Source organism: Lathyrus oleraceus, chromosome 5, assembly GCF_024323335.1.
Source record: "Lathyrus oleraceus cultivar Zhongwan6 chromosome 5, CAAS_Psat_ZW6_1.0, whole genome shotgun sequence".
NCBI lineage: Eukaryota > Viridiplantae > Streptophyta > Magnoliopsida > Fabales > Fabaceae > Lathyrus > Lathyrus oleraceus.
This window is the reverse complement of record NC_066583.1, coordinates 336053091-336073422: the sequence shown is the minus strand read 5'-3', so window position 1 is coordinate 336073422 and position 20332 is coordinate 336053091.

The window sequence follows — 20332 nt, the reverse complement described above, 5'->3', positions numbered from 1 at the left end:
ATGCATGAGAGAGGCTTGTATATTCATTATTTCACACATGTGCAAATTGAAGTAAATCTCCACCATTCATTCTTGGCTTAAGATGCAAGCAAATTGATCTTCAAATCCTAGCCCTTGGTTGTTCATGAGTGAATTAAAGCCATAGCATGGAGCTGAACACGTGCATTATGGGCATGTGAGATCATTTTGCATTTTGGCAAATGGATTCATATCTCATTAATCATGATTAGTGGATGGAAAAGAGGATTAGCATTGTCATTAGCATGAAGTATAAATAGCCAAACCCTAATCCTAACTGCCATAACCACCAATTCCAGATCAAAATTCAAGAACTCTCTCAAAATTCCCTCTCTTCGATTTGCATTTTTCTCCATATAAACCTCAAAGATTCTTACATATTCTTGATCCTCATGCTTCACTGATCAAGAATCATCCATTATTTGGAGTTATATCTCAAGAATTGAAGCATATTCAAGAGGATTCATCCATTGCTTTTTGCATAAAGCTTCAAAGGAAGAGTATAGGAACTGATCTGGAGCAGTAGAGCTTGAGAGATCGCGGTTTCAGAAAGCTCCATTCCAAGGTAACTCGAATTTCATCCTCTCCTTTTGCTGTTTTTAGGTTATAGAACTGTAGAGATTGATGAGTAGATCACGAATATAGGATTAGATTTGAGATTGAGTGAGAATTGAGGATGTTATGTTGACTGGAAGTTTGGATCTCAGAACTTTCTCCCTTCGATTTGCCAAATCTAGGAAGAATTAGAGGAAAATAAGTTGATATTTGGAACCTATGTGAGAAGACGAGTAGAATGATGTAGGTTTTGTGAAGTTCTGGAAAATTTCATGGTGGCGCCGCCGTGGGAGCCACCATGCATTCATCGGAGAAGACGACCGGAGCTGTAGCTCTGGCGTCTGTGTGTGCTTAGGGTTTAGCTAAGTTGGATCCATGTGGCTGCGTGCGTGGAAGCTTGATTGGAGGAGCGCGTTTTGACTGGAGCCACGCACGCTTGGACTAGTGACTGGGAGGCTGACTGGATAAATGAAACGCAACGTTTTATGCATTCAAATGTGGAGCGTTGATCTTGAACGCGCGCCAGATCGTGTGGCTCCTGATTTTTCTGATTTGTTTGAATTATTCTGTTTCCCTCCATTTTCCATTGCATATTCAATTATTTTAGTCATTTTGTAAAATTCATAAAAAAATACAAAATTAGTCCAAATGAGTCCCAATTCTTTTTCATGGTTTTGTATTGATGTCTAATTTTTTATGGTGCTGAATTCATGAATTTTGGATGTCTAGATTTTTATAGGGCGATTTTTGAATCAAGGTTGTGCCAAATTGACCTAGTGCATTCAATGTATTGTGAAATCCTCAATTTTGAGCTTTTTGATCCAATTTTTGCATGACATTCATACATGACATGAATTTTTGGTCACTGGTTTCGAATTTTTCTCACATGTTATCATCATTTTTGACACATAGAGAAGAATGTGACAATTTGTGTCACATTTTTGACATTGAATTGGTGCATTTTTATTCACATAGCATTTGAATCATTCTGGATTTGATATTTTGCATGTTGAACATTCATGACATGAGAAATTCATACAAAAAATCCCAAGGGTATTGCATGCATTTCTGATTTGATATGAATTTTCTAAGTTGGAAGTTCATTTTGTGCATATTTTTGGTCATTACATGGCATAGGCCATTTGAGGCACTTGGTTATTGATTTGATGTTGGTCCTTTTGAGGACATTTATGGGAGTGTTTAAAGGTGTAATGTGCAAAAGGATGGGTCCTGGATTGGTCATTTGGTTAGGTTTTGAGTTTAGTCTTTGTACTAGGGTTTTGTTGTGTTGATTGAATGTACATAGACTAACTTTGTCTTGTGTTTCAGGTTTGGATACTCATCATTGATGATTGGGTTTGTTCTCACCTTGTGAGATGCATTGAGTTCTAACCTATGTTTGTTTTGTAGGTTTTAACTGATACGGTGAGCTCATGAGCTCCTTTGAGTGCCAAGGCACTTATGCATTGAATTGTGTAACTATTAGAGGGTTTCACTGCTTATTTTCTGGTTTTATGACTGAAGTACTGACTGTTTAGTCTTTGTACAGGTACCTTAGTTGCTTGCTTGCTTTAGCTCTTGCTTGAGCATTGGATTGTGGTTGCCACACCACTCAGGTAGTTAGCTTCTTACTTCATGTAGTCTGAAGTCCTGTCACCTTTTTGGCAAGCATTTTGCTGGCAAGTCCTCCTTCAGAGGCTCTGTTTGTGTTTGTTTAAAATTGTGCCCAAAGACCTCCAAGAAGAGGCATGTGTTATTTGATAAGACCTCCAAGAGAAGAGGCAATTGACGGATAGAAGGGATTAGCATTCGATCCCCCGTTATTTAGTGTGTCGTTCTTTATGCTCGCACTACGTGCTGATGCTTCTGAACATGTGCCCCAGATCTTTGTCCAGAGTCTGTCAAGTGGAATAGGATCCCACTTTCTGGATCCCCACACTTGCTATGTCATGAGCTCACCCTGGCTAGGGTTAAGAGCATGAGGTCTCATCCTCATTACCATTTTGATCTGCTCACCCTAACGTTCAATGTTAGTGGTTAAGAGCTACAGATTACCTCTTACAGTTTGGCTTGTTTGTCGAGGTTGATATGACCCCTCTTGACTAAATCCCACCCATTGTTTGGGACTCTTGTCTAGATATAGTGTGTGATGCTTGTTCACTTGTGTTGGTGTGTTTATTTGCTTTCCTCTTCTCATCTTCGTTTCTGTAGGAGTCGTACGATTAACTTCTGAGGGAGTTGAACATATGAAGAGTTTAGACTTGAGTTGACTCGCTTCCAGAGTGAGTTAAGTTCTTGTTAGAGACCTCAACCTAGGGATATTTGATTGCATGACAACTATTAGGCTCGAGTATCAGTCTCCCTATTAGTTTGTTGTTTCCCTGGTCTCTGGTTAGAAAAGTGTTTTACCCCTGGTAAGGGGAACTACGTCGCCCTGATTCTCATACCAGATGAGATACGTAGGCAGGAGGTTGTGAGCAATCTCTCCGGGCACCCTTTTTGTTTTTTTTGCATGTGTTCACCCTTTTCTTTGTTTTGGTGTGAGTACCTGTTTGTCCAGCGTGGGCGTGTGTGGTATGTTTATACCTTGGGGATTTCTTCTGTAATCATTTGGGGTTCATTTATGACGGTTGTTGTTATTTGGGGTTCATCTCGGGGTTCATTTGTGACGATTATTATTCACTTTGGGGTTCACATTGGGGTTCATCTGTGGGGTTCATTGTGTTGATTGTTAATCATTTGGGGTTCATATTTGGGGTTCATTTGTGATGTTTATCACTCATTCAGGGTTCACCTATATTCACTTTGGGGTTCATATCGGGGTTCATTTATGACGGTTGTCATTCATATTGGGGTTCATCTCGGGGTTCATTTGTGATGATTGTTGTTCATTCGGGGTTCATTTGTGACGATTGTTATTCATATTGGGGTTCATCTGTGATGATAGTTACTCACTTGGGGTTCATATTGGGGTTCATTTGTGATGGTTGTTATTACTTGGGGTTCATATTGGGGTTCACCTTTGGGGTTCATTTGTGACGATTGGGGTTCATCTCAGAGTTCATTTCTGGTGATTGTTGTTTATTGGGGTTCATCTTTGGGGTTCATTTGTGGTGATTGGTTATATCTATTGGGGGTTTATTCTGGATATTTGGTAACTTTGTTGGGGTTCGTTCTGATAACCGTTTTCTTTGGTGTTCGCTGGTTAGCGATTGCTATTGTTGGGAGTCGGATGTAATTCCATGTATTGGCATTCTGTTTCCTTTTGTTTTGTTATTGTTAGGAGTCGGATGTAAGTCTATGTATTGGCATTCTGTTTCCTTTTGTTAGGTTATTGTTGGGAGTCGGGTGTAAGTCCATGTATTGGAATTCTGTTTCCTTTTGTTTGTTATTGTCAGGAGTCGGGTGTAAGACCATGTATTGGCATTCTGTTTCCTTTTGGGTGTGTCTTTTGACGTCTCAGCGTCCCTTTTTGGTGTCTTGTTTCAGTGTGCGTTAGCCGAGCTACGAGTGCTCCGATTCTCCTCTGGATAGAGAAGATACGTAGGCATAAGACGCGATGTCTTAGCGAGCATGTCTCCCTTTCCCTGAACTACGTCGACTTTGATATTTGTTTCTGACAAACTACGTAGGCCCAGGATGCGACATCCTTCCGAGTCCACTTCCTCCGTCTTTTTTCTCTCCCCCACTTGTTTATTGTCCAGTTTGTGCAGTTTCTTTGAGCAGTTTATTAGCAGCAACCTTTTCCTTTCCTTTGAGCTATCTTTTGAGCGTGGATCTCGTCGAGTACGGCGGACGTGAGGGGTGCTAATACCTTCCCCTTGCGTAACCGACTCCCGTACCTTGTAATCTCTGGTCGTAAGACCGTTCCTTTCCCTTTCTTAGATTAGTCCTGCGCTCCCTTTCCGTCATAGGATGAATAGCGTCGGTGGAGGCTCTGTATTTTCCACGCTGGTTGTTTTTCGCGTCGCGACAGCTGGCGACTTCACTGGGGACTGAAGTTGACCTCTTGCTGGTCCATCTTCCCTAAGCGAGTCAATCCTAGTGCTCTCTAGCGTAGTTTTTAGGGTAGTTTTGGTTGCTTTTACTGCTTTATTTATTGCATTTGTGATTATTATACTGTGATTGTATATATTTGCATATATGTTTGCATGCATCATATTATCACTGTGTTGTATTCTGGACAGGTGTGGTTTCTCTGATTTGGGGGTGGGTGTTCTGAGTGGGGCTAAAACCCAAAGCCCGAGTATACACCTAGGATTAGTGTGGTCTCATGTTGCCTCACATGTTAGATCAGCATGTTGTTGTGACATGACATACCACATCCGGACGAGGTTCTTTTGAGAGAGCTCTTCCTGGTGGAGTTTCCACTATGGTTGGGTTACCTCTTTTGAGTTGTTGACTTCGGTGACCGTTCTTTCCCGGATCTTTGGTTTAGATGATCTTATGAGAGCTGCACGGCACACCCGAAAGGGCAAACCCGTTGAGTATCTTGTCCGATTGTTGAGACCATTATCCGCCTTAGGATGACCTTATTAGAATTCACCTGTGAGGGGAGGGGTTTGATTCCTACAAGTACAGGTTCTGTTGGTGACTCTTTGATGGTGACTTTGGTTCGGTTCATGATCTGGGTTCTATTTATGAGTTGGATTTAGGGATATTTATTTCTGACACGCCGGAGTTCTGTCTGTGGTATTTATCAGCGGGTTCCGTTTATTTCGGATTCCCTGGGTTGGATTTGAGGTTACATGTTCAAATGATCTTGTTGCTATCCGTTCAGTGACTTTCATGTGATGATGGTGATGTATCCTCCGGTTCCGTTTATTTCGGATCCCCTGAGTTGGATTTGTGGTTACTTAGTCCCTTGGATGGTTGTGATCAGTTCTGAGACCGGAATCTAGTACAGTTGGTGTTCAGACGTCTTGGAGGATGGCACTATGCATTGCATTCATGCATCTGCATCATTCACATTTTGCATTTATCCGCATCTAACTCATGTTTATCCATATGCAGGGTATATTCTTGATTGAGATTCTGGTTGAGAGACATTCTTGTTCCCGGTATGAGGACCGACTTAAAAGATGATGTTGTCTACAGTTTCTTTGATCCAGAGATTAGCGTGCTGAAAGGTATGATAGCATTGATTACACCTGACCATGTGGGGATGTTCCGTGAGGCTTATGGCAGTATTATGAAGATGGTTTTCAGGCTCACAGATGGGGATAGGAGTGCCCTTCATACTCTTCTCCAGTTTTATGATCCGGGTTTGAGGTGTTTTGTCTTTCCAGACTATTTGTTGGGACCTTTGGTGGAGGATTATGCCGGTATTCTGGGCATTCGGGTCAGAAACCAGATTCCTTTTTATGTTACTAAGGAAGAACCTGATATTATTGAGATTTCTCGTGCTCTTTATTTGAGCCCGGAAGTGACTGAGAAAGGTTTGAAGGAGAAAGGGAAGTTGCCTGGTTTTCATCTGAGTTTCTTGGAGGCCAAAGCCAAGGAACATGTTGTTTTAGGTGATTGGGAAACTGTTTGTGCTTTGCTTGCCGTAAGCATTTATGGAATTATTCTATTCCCTATTCAGAAGAATTTTGTGGATATTAATGCCATCCGGGTGTTTGCTCAGAAGAATCCCATTCCTACCTTGATTGGGGATGTTTATTATTCGGTCCATAATCAGAACGAGAAGTGGCGTGGAGGTTTGGTTTGACGTTGTGCTCGGTTGTTATATGAATGGTTCATGGCATATTTGCCTTCCAAGGGTGCCTTTGTCTTTCTTGATCATACTGTAAATTGGGCAACTAAGTTGATGGGTTTGCGAGCCAAGGACATAGCTTGGACTCGCATTGATGTGGCTGGACGAGACTTTATTTGTAGTTGCGGGAGTTTTCCCAATGTGCCTCTTATAGGAGTCCAATGGTGTATTAATTATAACCCGACGCTTCTTAAGAGACAAATGGGATTTGCTATGGAGGTTCCTCCCCTTGAGTGTGAGATTCAGGAGTCTTTCTACTTCCCGGCTGAGGGTAATCAGTCATTGTTGGAGCAAGTGTCTGATGCATGGCGCAACATTCAAAGGAAAGGCAAGATTCCTTTTGGTAGAGCTAATAACAGATCTTTTCGTCCATTTGATGATTGGCTCAGAAAAATGGTTGAGCTCACTCGTCTGCCATTTCCTGTGGGTGATATTTGGTATCCGTTGATTGAGGAGCCACACTCTTCTGTCAGTATAGAAGAATTTCTTGAGATGAGGAGGGCAAGAGATCAACTGCAAGCAGAGAAGACTGAGTTAGAAATGAGTGTTGCTGGAACTCAACTGGCTAATCAGGAAATCAAGAGGAAAGCAGAAGACCAGGTTAAGAGACATGCTCAGGAGGTGAAGCGTTTTAAGAAAGACACCGCCTATTACTGTAAGATCAGCCAAGCTTTAGAGTCATCTACGAAGGAGCACGACCTTACCAAAGAGCAGTTGGCTAGAGCTTTGAGGGTCATTGAAGATGAAAAGAAAAGACAAGTCCTTGTGAAGACCCAGAGGGAAGCTAGAGCCAAAGCCCTTACCACAGAGTGTGAAGCAAAGCTGGGGGTTAAGGAAGAAGAGAAATCGAAGATTATGGCCGAGAGAGATCACTATCTTGCTGAGAGGGACCATTATTTTCGTCAGATGAAGATTCTTCAGAAAGAGGTGGGAAGACTTCAGCAGGAGAACACTGAGCTCAGGTTCACTATGAAGTTTGCCAGGATGGTTGATGATGCAGAGCCTTCTGTGGGACCTTCTTCAGATTAGATTCTTATTGCAATTGTTGTCATGTGTTGGATTACCGTCAGGCATGTTGACGGAATTCACTTGTTCGCATTCCTTTCCGATTCTGGATGTTTGTAAAGTTGATTTGTATCATATGATATATGACTCTTGCACGTGGTGCAAACTTTGGCTATACAGTGGTTATTATTGTTCAGTGATTGATCTCAAAGCTTTCTTTGCTTTTCTGTGCACTTACTTAACACACACATGGTCGAGTGATATCTTTGCTAAAATCACAACTTTCTGTTCTGTACGACAAAGCCAAATGATTGATGTTAGAATGTTGCTGTCGAATTATTATCCGTCTCAATGAAGCCAGGATCGAAGGATAGAATGTTCCTCATACGGATAGACATTGCATTCATGCATGAATCATGATAACTTGTCTTCTATTTTGAAGGTGTCGGTTTCTAACGTGTTTAATTGACTCAGGAATCCTTGCTCGCGCATGCAGAGTCATCCCTCGGCACGTAGCTCGTCCTCACAGATACTTTACCAGACGCAACAAACCCAGACTGATGGATTCTTCCAACGCTGACATTCTCGAGCTGAAAGAGAAGATGAGTGAGTTGATCAACGTCATGCAAGGGTTCGCCCTGGGGCAGAAAGCACTCGTTGAGAAGGTGGAGAAGCTTGAGCTGGCTTTGGTTGCCAATAATGGCAATAGTCAAGAGGGTAACTCCAACAATGGTCCTGGTGGTTCTAGAGGTGGTGGTGATCCCAGAAAGAAGGAAACTAATGGTGGTATAGTCATCAACGGTGGTGGTGGTCTTGGTTTTGCTGCAGGCAGTGGTCCAGGTAATGTTGGCAACATTCTGAAGGAAACTCAGTTTCCTCTTTTCTTTGAGACTGTGGAGGATAAAGAGGAGGATCAGTTCTCTCTGCTGAATGAGCATTTCGGTCAGTATGGTGTTCAACCGTCGAACAAAGAGATCCAGGTACTGGCAGAGAAGATCAGGGCTCTGGAAAGCCATACTACTCCGGGGACTATTAACATGACAAATATGGGGCTGGTTGAGGGGATTGTGATCCCACAGAAGTTCAAGGTGCCCACGTTTGATAAGTACAATGGAAGTTCTTGCCCGGAAACTCACCTTCAGGCCTTTGTTCAGAAGATATCTGCCTACACCATGGATCAGAAGCTCTGGATGTACTTTTTCCAGGATAGCTTATCTGGCGGGTCTCTTGAGTGGTACACCAAGCTGAGATCGTCGAATATAAAGAGCTGGCAGGATTTGGGGGATGCTTTCTTCAAACAATACCAATTCAACGCTGACATGGCACCAAGCCGTACCCAGCTGCAGGGTATGTCTCAAAAGCCGAATGAGGGGTTTAAAGAGTATGCACAAAGGTGGAGAGAGTTGGCTGCCAGGGTTCAACCTCCATTAATGGATCGGGAGATGTCAGACTTGTTCATGGGTACTCTTCAGGGGACTTTTGCTGAGAGGATGGTGGGATGTCCAGTTACTGGTTTTGCGGATATAGTAGTGGCTGGTGAAAGGATTGAAAGCTGGTTGAAAATGGGAAAGATACAAGGAAATGCTCCGTCATCTGGAGTGAAGAAGCCCTTCGGTAATGGTCAGCGCAAGAAGGAGGGTGACTCGAGTGCTATGTACGCTCAAAGAGGACACGGCAGGGATCATTACTACCAGCATACTACTGCAGTAAGAATTCCTGCTGGTAATCAACCCGCATAACAGCAACAGCAACAACAGCCACCTCAGCAGAGAACACAAAGGCCTGGATACCAAGTTAGGGGAAGGATGGAAGATCGCCAGTTTGATAGGCCACCCGTGACATATGCCTTTCTGTTGAAAAAATTGAGGGATCTCGGGTTGGTACAGTTGAGGACGTTAGCTCCGTTAAGACCAGATCAGAGGCCTGCAAGTTATGATGAGAACGCCAAGTGTGAGTTCCATTCTGGTGCTCCCGGGCACAATGTTGAGAGTTGCAAAGCCTTTAAGCATGTTATTCAAGACTTGGTGGATTCCAAAGCAATCAATTTTGCACCATCGCCGAATGTTAATGATAATCCCATGCCGACGCATGGTCAGATGACGGTGAATGTGATTTCTGAGGATAAAAGTACAATCTGGGTGACGATGTGGATCAGTTGAGGACCCCAATGGCTGTGGGTGAAGAGACTGACAGTGACTGTGAGCTCGACTCGTGGATAAAACCGTGCGTACCAGGAATAGAGATCCAGAACTGGAAAGCCGAAAATATCATCACTGTCACTCTGCGTGAAGAGTAATATTTCTGTTTGTTAATTCTGTTTGCATGAAAGCCATACGTTTTGCCCGAAACGTAATGGTCCATTGTAAGGGCCACCTCATGTGTTTCATTTTGCATTATTTGCATAATTAATAAACGGATGTTTTTCATTAAAAGCGGTGTTCCCTGTTTTTCATTTATTTTTGCAGTTTAAAAAAATACAATAAGAATGGCAATGTTTATTTTCATTTTTCTTCCTTTTAATTTGTCTCGTTCCGACTCTGAAGCAATGCATGAATAAGCATTCATGCAGATGCGATTATTCTCCGGATCTCATTGATGAAAACTCTGTTACACCCCTATTTGACTTCGACAACCCGATCTATCATGCCGAAGAAGAAGGCGAAGAAGATTGTGAACTGCCGGAAGAGTTAGCCAGGTTGTTGAAACAAGAGGAGAAGGTGATTCAACCGCATGAGGAGCGAGTTGAGGTTGTTAATCTAGGTACCGAGGAGGTCAGAAAGGAAGTAAAAATTGGGGCCGCTCTGGAGATGAATGTCAAGAGCAGAATGGTGGCACTGTTGAAAGAGTATATTGATATCTTCGCCTGGTCTTATCAAGATATGCCAGGGTTGGATACCAATATTGTTGTACACAAGTTGCCATTGAGAGAAGATTGTCCTCCAGTAAAGCAGAAGTTGCGCAGAACTCGACCCGAAATGGCCATGAAAATCAAAGAGGAGGTGCAAAAGCAGTTGGATGCTGGTTTCCTAGCTGTCACTAATTATCCGCCTTGGGTCGCGAACATTGTGCCGGTACCAAAGAAGGATGGAAAGGTGAGGAAGTGTGTGGACTACCGGGATTTGAACAGAGCTAGCCCGAAAGACGATTTCCCATTACCTCACATCGATGTGTTGGTAGATAATACAGCTCAATTCTCGGTGTTTTCCTTCATGGATGGCTTTTCTGGCTATAATCAAATTAAAATATCGCCAGATGATATGGAGAAAACAACGTTCATCACACCGTGGGGGAATTTTTGTTATAAGGTGATGCCATTCGGTCTCAAGAACGCCGATGCCACGTATCAAAGAGCTATGGTGACCTTGTTTCATGATATGATTCATCATGAGATTGAATGCTATGTTGATGACATGATAGCGAAGTCCCAAACAGAAGAGAGGCATCTGGTAGACTTGGCCAAGTTGTTTGACCCGTTGAGACAATTCAAATTGAGGTTGAATCCGAATAAGTGCACTTTTGGAGTGCGGTCCGGCAAGTTGTTGGGGTTTATTGTAAGTGAAAGAGGAATCGAGGTTGATCTTGCTAAAGTAAAAGCAATACAAGAAATTCCTGAACCGAGGACAGAAAAAGAGGTTCGTGGTTTCTTAGGTAGATTGAACTACATTTCCCGGTTCATATCTCATCTAACAGCCACGTGTGAACCCATATTCAAGTTGTTGAGAAAAGATCAAACGGTCAGGTGGAATGATGATTGCCAAGCGGAATTTGAAAAAATAAAAGAATATTTGTAGGAGCCTCCAATTCTGATGCCTCCTATGGAGGGGCGATCGTTAATCCTGTACTTGACAGTCCTCGAGGGGTCTATGGGGTGTGTACTAGGGCAGCATGACGAGTCTGGTCGAAAAGAGCATGCAATTTACTACCTTAGCAAAAAGTTTACCGACTGTGAAACAAGATATTCACTGCTCGAGAAAACTTGTTGCGCTTTGGCATGGGCTGCTCGCCGACTAAGACAGTATATGCTGGTTCATACCACTTTGTTGATTTCCAAGATGGATCTGATCAAGTATATATTTGAGAAGCCAGCATTGACCGGGCGGGTTGCGAGATGGCAAATGATTTTGACTGAATACGATATTCAGTACACTTCTCAAAAAGAAATAAAGGGGAGTGTATTGTCTGATTACCTCGCCCAGCAACCCATTGAGGATTATCAACCGATGAAGTTTGAGTTCCCTAATGAGGACATCATGTTTCTCAAATTGAAAGATTGTGAGGAACCTATCCCGGAGGAGGGGCCTGACCCTGAGTCCGAATGGATTCTGATGTTTGATGGAGCCATTACCGTGAATGGTAGTGGAGTCGATGCTGTTTTGGTTACGCCAAAGGGATCCCACATTCCTTTTGCTGCCCGGCTAATAGTTGAATGCACCAACAATGTGGCTGAATACGAAGCTTGTATCTTGGGTGTCGAAGAGGCGATTGATTTGCGAATCAAGAACCTTGTTATTTATGGAGATTCAGCTTTGGTTGTGAACCAGGTTAACGGGAAATGGCTTACGCATCAATCCCACTTAATTCCATATCGGGATTATACGAGGAGATTGTTGACGTTCTTCACCAAGGTGGAATTACACCATGTGCCGAGGGAAGAAAATCCTTTAGATGATGCTTTGGCTACTCTGGCCGCTTTGATTAAAGTGCAGTGGTGGAATCAAGTTCCTAGTTTTGAGGTGGGACGGCTGGATAGACCGGCTTACATGTTTGTTGTCGAAATAGTGCCTGATGATGAAAAGTCGTGGTATTATGACATCAAGCGTTATCTGGAGACCCAAGAGTATCCCGAGGGAGCGTCTAAGAAGGACCGAAAGACTCTGAGGAGGTTGGCCATGGCGTTCTATCTGAATAAAGATGGGGTTTTGTACGAGAGGAATTTCGATTGGGTTTTCCTCAGATGTGTCGATGACAAAGAAGCAAGCCAATTGATGAAAGAGGTGCACGAGGGATCGTTTGGTACCCACGCCAGCGGGAATGCGATGGTGAAAAAGTTGCTAAGGGTTGGGTATTACTGGATGACAATGGTGGCTCAGTGTTTCAAGTTCGTGCGGAAATGTCATAAATGCCAGATTTATGCTGACAAGGTGCACGTGCCTCCAAATCCGTTGAGTTTGATGTCGTCTCCGTGGCCGTTTGCTATGTGGGGCATTGATATGATCGGAAAGATCGAGCCTACGGCTTCGAATAGGCACCGGTTCATATTAGTGGCTATTGATTACTTCACCAAGTGGGTGGAAGCGGCGTCTTATGCAAACGTGACGAAACAGGTCGTGGCTAGGTTCCTGAAAAGAGACATCATTTGCAGATATGGGGTTCCCGAAAGAATCATTACTGATAATAGTTCTAATCTCAACAACAAGATGATGGCAGAATTGTGCCGGGAGTTCAAAATCGAGCATCACAATTCTTCTGCTTATCGTCCAAAGATGAATGGGGCGGTAGAGGCGGCTAATAAGAATATTAAGAAGATTGTGCAAAAAATGGTCGTGACCTATAAGGATTGGCACGAGATGTTGCCGTTTGCATTGCACGGGTATCGAACCTCAGTACATACATCTACTGGGGCAACGCCTTTCTCGCTTGTGTATGGGATGGAAGTTGTGCTACCAGTTGAGGTCCAGATTCCGTCGTTGAGGGTCCTGATGGATGTGAAATTGGAAGAGGCTGAATGGGTAAGGACTCGGTACGAAGAGTTAAGCCTGATTGAGGAAAAGAGGCTGGCGGCCATTTGTCATGGGCAGTTGTACCAGCAGCGAATGAAGCGTGATTTTGACCGAAAGGTGCGACCTCGTGTGTACCATGTGGGAGATATGGTGTTGAAGAGGATCCTTCCTCCTTAGAACGATCGTCGGGGCAAGTGGACACCCAATTATGAAGGTCCATTCGTGGTCAAGAAGGTCTTCTCTGGCGGAGCCTTATTATTGACGACCATGGATGGTGAGGATGTTCCATCCCCTGTGAATGCGGACGCAGTTAAAAAATACTTCGTATAAGAGACCCGCTGGACGGAAAGAATAAAATAGTCCAGGCAAAAATGGGCATCCCGGCGAACCAAAAAAAAATGAAAATGAAAAAAGGTTCGGGCAAAAATTAGGGATAAAAAGAAAAAACTGTACACCCGGCAAGTCGAAAATCCCACAAGGGCGGCTTGGGCAAAAAAGGGTATCCCGGTGGACTGAAAACCCGAAAGGGCGGTCCAGGCAAAAGAGGGAATGAAACGAACAACTGCGTCTAGCATGATCGTTTGTACTTTGGATATGACACATGGATAATCTGAAAGCGGAGATCAATCAGAAGCGTCTTGTTTCGGAAGGCGGAAAGCGCGGAGAGTCTTGAGGACATATAGGTTGTAACCGAGTTGGAACCTGATGAGATCACGGGTTCACATTGCCATTAGGATAGATTTTCCTTTTGTACGCAATTACCTCTTTTCAGGGATTGCTTCCTGTGTACTGCTCAGTTCCGAGCCACCTTTTTCAATCAATAAAATGCATATTCAGTCAAATAATTTTGTTTTTGTTTTCATTACCGTTTTGATTGCAAAAACATCCGTTTATTTTGATAAGAATCTTTGCATTTTGAAATGTAGGGGTCTCTTCCAATGCATGCTTAGAGGATTGAAACTTGAAATCTTATTCGGAAGGTAGAGTGACGGGGGTGTTGAAATTTTAGCACGCCTGGGGCACGTTTTATCTGACGATCTCTTTTACAGGTGCTGTTGGTTATTTTCACTCACTTGCAGGTTGTGGTGTGAAGCGTTTCTTCTTGACAAAAGATTCCTTTGAGGTCCAATCATGGACGAGGAAGCGAAGAATGGTGTAGAGACGACAGGATTGTGACGACCCTAGAGGGTTAATCAAGAAGACTCTTCAAAGTCTGAAGACTGGAGAGTTGGCACGAATCTAAGGAGGTCGATTTTCTTGGAGTAGGGAGAAGTCGAAAGTACAAGGTGATGAATCAGAAAAGACCGGATGAGTTCGGGAGCTCTCAAAAGTGGAAAATTGACACTGTGTTTAGATGGTGAATACCAGTGTTCGACGAGTCGACGGGTGTTCCGTGTCAAATATTCCGTATCTCCCTAGCGGGTTCGAGGTCGGTGTTTCCTTAGCAGCCAAGCCTGAAGGTTGTTGTTCCCCCGGCAGGGGTGTGCGTTGGTAGCGTTTTCCCCAGTTTACTTCCCCAGCAGATCGAGTTCAGTGGAGGTCATCCCCAGTGAGGGTTACTCTTTCCTCGACATCAGTGTTATCCCAAGCAGGGCTGGAGATTGGAGCGATATCGAGTTCCTCAACAGAGTTGCTCGTGCCGTCCCCTGAGGGGGATACTTTTTATGCGTTCAACATTTAGAAAAGCATGGCATATTGCATAACTCATTGTGTAGCATTTCCATGGTTATGAAGCATTACGCTATAAAAAATCATGCATCGGCATTGCAAGCATAAGCTAGTCTCAAGCCGTGGTTACCGTTTGAGGGTTGGTTTAGCTGGTTCGTGAAGATGTTACTCTGAGGAGTTTGGCATCGTGATTTTGAATCAACAGTATTCCCCAGTAGCGCGATATTGGAGGAAGAGATTCCGTCGTACGGAGATGGAAATGAAGATTGGAGAACGTTACGCGATCAGCGCGAAAATTGGGGTCCACCAGGAGAAAAGGAAGTGCTAGGCATTTTCTGGAGAACGGGGTTCAACTAGAGATGGAGATTGTAGTGGAAGATTGTATCTGGGATGAGGTCCTCGGGATTGTCTTCTGATCATGTGTCACCTTAGACTTTGGCGAGGCCAACAGAAGTCGTTATGGGTGTCTTCAAGGGAAGAAATGCACATGTTACCTTCCTTTTGGGAAGGTGTACCCTCTGGTATGTCGCCATCAGAATGGTGATTGGTGTTATTTCCGACGTGGCCAACGGAATTAGCACAGGAGAATGGAGAACGGGGTTCAAATGGAGAAAAGGAGACACATGGGTCTTCTGGAGAATGGGGTTCACAATGACGATCGAGAGTTATCGTCAGGCGACTGGGGTTCAAATGGAGAACGGGGTTCATTGTTTGGCAGCAAGAGTGACATGAAGTTGTCGGGGTTCAAATGCGGTGATCAGGGATCATCCGCGCGAAAGAAAAATATTTGTGTAGGGGTTCAAGAAAAGCAAAAAATAATAATAATTCCCAGCAAAGCGCAAATTGTTCGTCTGTTCTTGGTATTCAACAAACTATGCACCCTGATCATCTGAAAGCCGGGGTTGTTCATATCGACAGGTTCACGGTGGATTGGATAGGGGCAGCCTGTTCGTGGCTTATCTTTATTATTCCCAGCAGGGGTCGTTGGCCCGCGCGCCGCCTAGATTATCATTTTCTCTATTTCTGCCGATGCTGACAGGCATGTAGTTTTCCGGTATTCAGACTGAAGCGGCATTCAGGCCAGTTTTCCGATGTTCAGATCGAAGAAGTTTCCGACATTCAGGTCGATGCAACTTGTGGCATTCAGGTCAGTTTTCCGGTATTCAGACCGAAGTGGCATTCAGGCCAGTTTTCCGATGTTCAGATCAAAGAAGTTTCTGACATTCAGGTCGATGCAACTTGTGGCATTCGGGCCAGTTTTCCAGTAATCAGACTGATGAGCGGCATTCAGGCCACGGTTATTTATGTGTACCATTTATTTTGGTATCCAGGTTAACGTTCTTTTCGGTATTCAGACCGACTCTCACCGTACCAAACAAATTTTCCTTTCAAGACCACCTCTTTGCCGATTCTGACAGACATTGTTACTTCATTTCACTCCAGTGCAAATTTTCAGGCTTTTATTGTATTCAATCCCTTGACACCTCGAAAGTGCGAAAGCTGCTGCTATCTTCTTTTCGGGTCTTCAATGGATTGAATAGAGGCAGCTGTAATACCTCAAAATTTGCCCTCCTCTTCTTGAGCCTAGCTTGGGGCATTGCATTTCATGTCTTAGGACATTATGCATTTGCATTTTGCATTTCATGTGAAAATAAGAAGGTCATCCTCCAAGGTCTTTTCAGAAGATGGGGAAGTTAGGTGATTCAAGCCTGAGGGTCTCTGTGAATTGATCATCAACCATCTGAGGGTATAAGCTTTAATTAGGGTTTCTTGATTCTTCAGAGGTTTTGAGCATCATCTCATCTGCAAAGATATATCACCATCATCATGGTTCTATCATCATCAAGACATTTCAAGGTCATCTGAGGACCAAAAAGTCAACTGTGCAGTCAACTGAGGGCTATGAGGTGGGGAGATGAGTTGAGACACCTCAAGCATGTTCAAATGGGGTCTATTCATCATTCTAAACATTCATCTTGAAGATTCCAAGGTCATGGCAAAAGTTACTAAAAATGGAAAGTGACCTATAATTCAAAGTTTCCAAATTTGGCAAGTTTTTGGTCCACATTCAACTTGACTTTGAAATATCAAATATGTTTCAAATGGATTTTTGGTGAACATGAAAGTTGTAGATCTTTGTCTCCCCTTTCTAAAAAGCCCTAATTCATGTCCATATGATGATTGGTTGAGGAGTTATGGTCATTTGATCACAGGGTGTGCATGGAAATTCAAAATGGCATAACTTTTGATGTAATGCTTCAAATTGGTTCATTCTTTTTGAAAAATGCTTCTCATGATCAAGGCATCTCAATTTTACATTATTTGACTCAATTGTGCAAGAGGGATCATGGTTAAAAGTCACATTATTTCACATTTGTTCAAAGGATAATATCATGCTACAAGTCAAAATTTACAAAGAATCAAGGCAAGGCTTCAATTCAACATGCTTCATAGACCATATTTGAGGGAAAATGAACCATTGCCATGCATGAGAGAGGCTTGTATATTCATTATTTCACACATGTGCAAATTGAAGTAAATCTCCACCATTCATTCTTGGCTTAAGATGCAAGCAAATTGATCTTCAAATCCTAGCCCTTGGTTGTTCATGAGTGAATTAAAGCCATAACATGGAGCTGAACACGTGCATTATGGGCATGTGAGATCATTTTGCATTTTGGCAAATGGATTCATATCTCATTAATCATGATTAATGGATGGAAAAGAGGATTAGCATTGTCATTAGCATGAATTATAAATATCCAAACCCTAATCCTAACTGCCATAACCACCAATTTCAGATCAAAATTCAAGAACTCTCTCAAAATTCTCTCTCTTCGATTTGCATTTTTCTCCATATAAACCTCAAAGATTCTTACATATTCTTGATCCTCATGCTTCACTGATCAAGAATCATCCATTATTTGGAGCTATATCTCAAGAATTGAAGCATATTCAAGAGGATTCATCCATTGCTTTTTGCATAAAGCTTCAAAGGAAGAGTATGGGAACTGATCTGGAGCAGTAGAGCTTGAGAGATCGCGGTTTCAGAAAGCTCCATTCCAAGGTGACTCGAATTTCATCCTCTCCTTTTGCTGTTTTTAGGTTATAGAACTGTAGAGATTGATGAGTAGATCACGAATATAGGATTAGATTTGAGATTGAGTGAGAATTGAGGATGTTATGTTGACTGGAAGTTTGGATCTCAGAACTTTCTCCCTTCGATTTGCCAAATCTAGGAATAATTAGAGGAAACTAAGTTGATATTTGGAACCTACGTGAGAAGACGAGTAGAATGATGTAGGTTTTATGAAGTTCTGGAAAATTTCATGGTGGCGCCGCCGTGGGAGCCACCATGCATTCATCGGAGAAGACGACCGGAGCTGTAGCTCCGGCGTCTACGTGTGCTTAGGGTTTAGCTGAGTTGGATCCATGTGGCTGCGTGCCTGGAAGCTTGATTGGAGGAGCGCGTTTTGACTGGAGCCACGCATGCTTGGACTAGTGACTGGGAGGCTGACTGGATAAATGAAACGCAGTGTTTCATGCATTCAAATGTGGAGCGTTGATCTTGAACGCATGCCAGATCGTGTGGCTCCTGATTTTTCTGATTTGTTTGAATTATTCTGTTTCCCTCCATTTTCCATTGCATATTCAATTATTTTAGTCATTTTGTAAAATTCATAAAAAATACAAAAATAGTCCAAATGAGTCCCAATTTTTTTTCATGGTTTTGTATTGATGTCTACTTTTTTATGGTGCTGAATTCATGAATTTTGGATGTCTGGATTTTTATAGGGGAATTTTTGAATCAAGGTTGTGCCAAATTGACCTAGTGCATTCAATGTATTATGAAATCCTCAATTTTGAGCTTTTTGATCCAATTTTTGCATACATGACATTCATACATGACATGAATTTTTGGTCACTGGTTTCAAATTTTTCTCACATGTTATCATCATTTTTGACACATAGAGAAGAATGTGACAATTTGTGTCACATTTTTTACATTGAATTGGTGTATTTTTGTTCACATAGCATTTGCATCATTCTGGATTTGATCTTTTGCATGTTGAACATTCATGACATGAGGAATTCATACAAAAATCCCAAGGGCATTGCATGCATTTCTGATTTGATATGAATTTTCTAAGTTGGAAGTTCTTTTGGTGCATATTTTTGGTCATTACATGGCATAGGCCATTTGAGGCACTTGGTTATTGATTTGATTCTGGTCCTTTTGAGGACATTTGGGGAAGTGTTTGAAGGTGTAATGTGCAAAAGGATGGGTCCTGGATTGGTCATTTGGTTAAGTTTTGAGTCTAGTCTTTGTACTAGGGTTTTGTTGTGTTGATTGAATGTACATAGACTAACTTTGTCTTGTGTTTCAGGTTTGGATACTCATCATTGATGATTGGGTTTGTTCTCACCTTGTGAGATGCATTGAGTTCTAACCTATGTTTGTTTTGTAGGTTTTAACTGATGTGGTGAGCTCATGAGCTCCTTTGAGTGCCAAGGCACTTATGCATTGAATTGTGTAACTATCAGAGGGTTTCACTGCTTGTTTTCTGGTTTTATGACTGAAGTACTGACTGTTTAGTCTTTGTACAGGTACCTTAGTTGCTTGCTTGCTTTAGCTCTTGCTTGAGCATTGGATTGTGGTTGCCACACCACTCAGGTAGTTAGCTTCTTACTTCATGTAGTCTGAAGTCCTGTCACCTTTTTGGCAGGCATTTTGCTGGCAAGTCCTCCTTCAGAGGCTCTGTTTGTGTTTGTTTAAAATTGTGCCCAAAGACCTCCAAGAAGAGGCATGTGTTATTTGATAAGACCTCCAAGAGAAGAGGCAATTGACGGATAGAAGGGATTAGCAGTCGATCCCCCGTTATTTAGTGTGTCGTTCTTTATGCTTGCATTACGTGCTGATGCTTCTGAACATGTGCCCCAGATCTTTGTCCAGAGTCTGTCAAGTGGAATAGGATCCCACTTTCTGGATCCCCACGTTTTCTATGTCATGAGCTCACCCTGGCCAGGGTTAAGAGCATGAGGTCTCATCCTCATTACCATTTTGATCTGCTCACCCTGACATTCAATGTTAGTGGTTAAGAGCTACAAATTACCTCTTACAGTTTGGCTTGTTTGTCGAGGTTGATATGACCCCTCTTGACTAAAGCCCACCCATTGTTTGGGACTCTTGTCTAGATATAGTGTGTGATGCTTGTTCACTTGTGTTGGTGTGTTTATTTGCTTTCCTCTTCTCATCTCCGTTTCTGTAGGAGTCGTACGATTAACTTCTGAGGGAGTTGAACGTATGAAGAGTTTAGACTTGAGTTGACTCGCTTCCAGAGTGACTTAAGTTCTTGTTAGAGACCTCAACCTAGGGATATTTGATTGCATGACAACTTTAGGCTCGAGTATCAATCTCCCTATTAGTTTGTTGTTTCCCTGGTCTCTGGTTAGGAGAGTGTTTTACCCCTGGTAAGGGGAACTACGTCGCCCTGACTCTCATACCAGATGAGATACGTAGGCAGGAGGTTGTGAGAAATCTCACCGGGCACCCTTTTTGTTTTTTTTGCGTGTGTTCACCCTTTTCTTTGTTTTGGTGTGAGTACCTGTT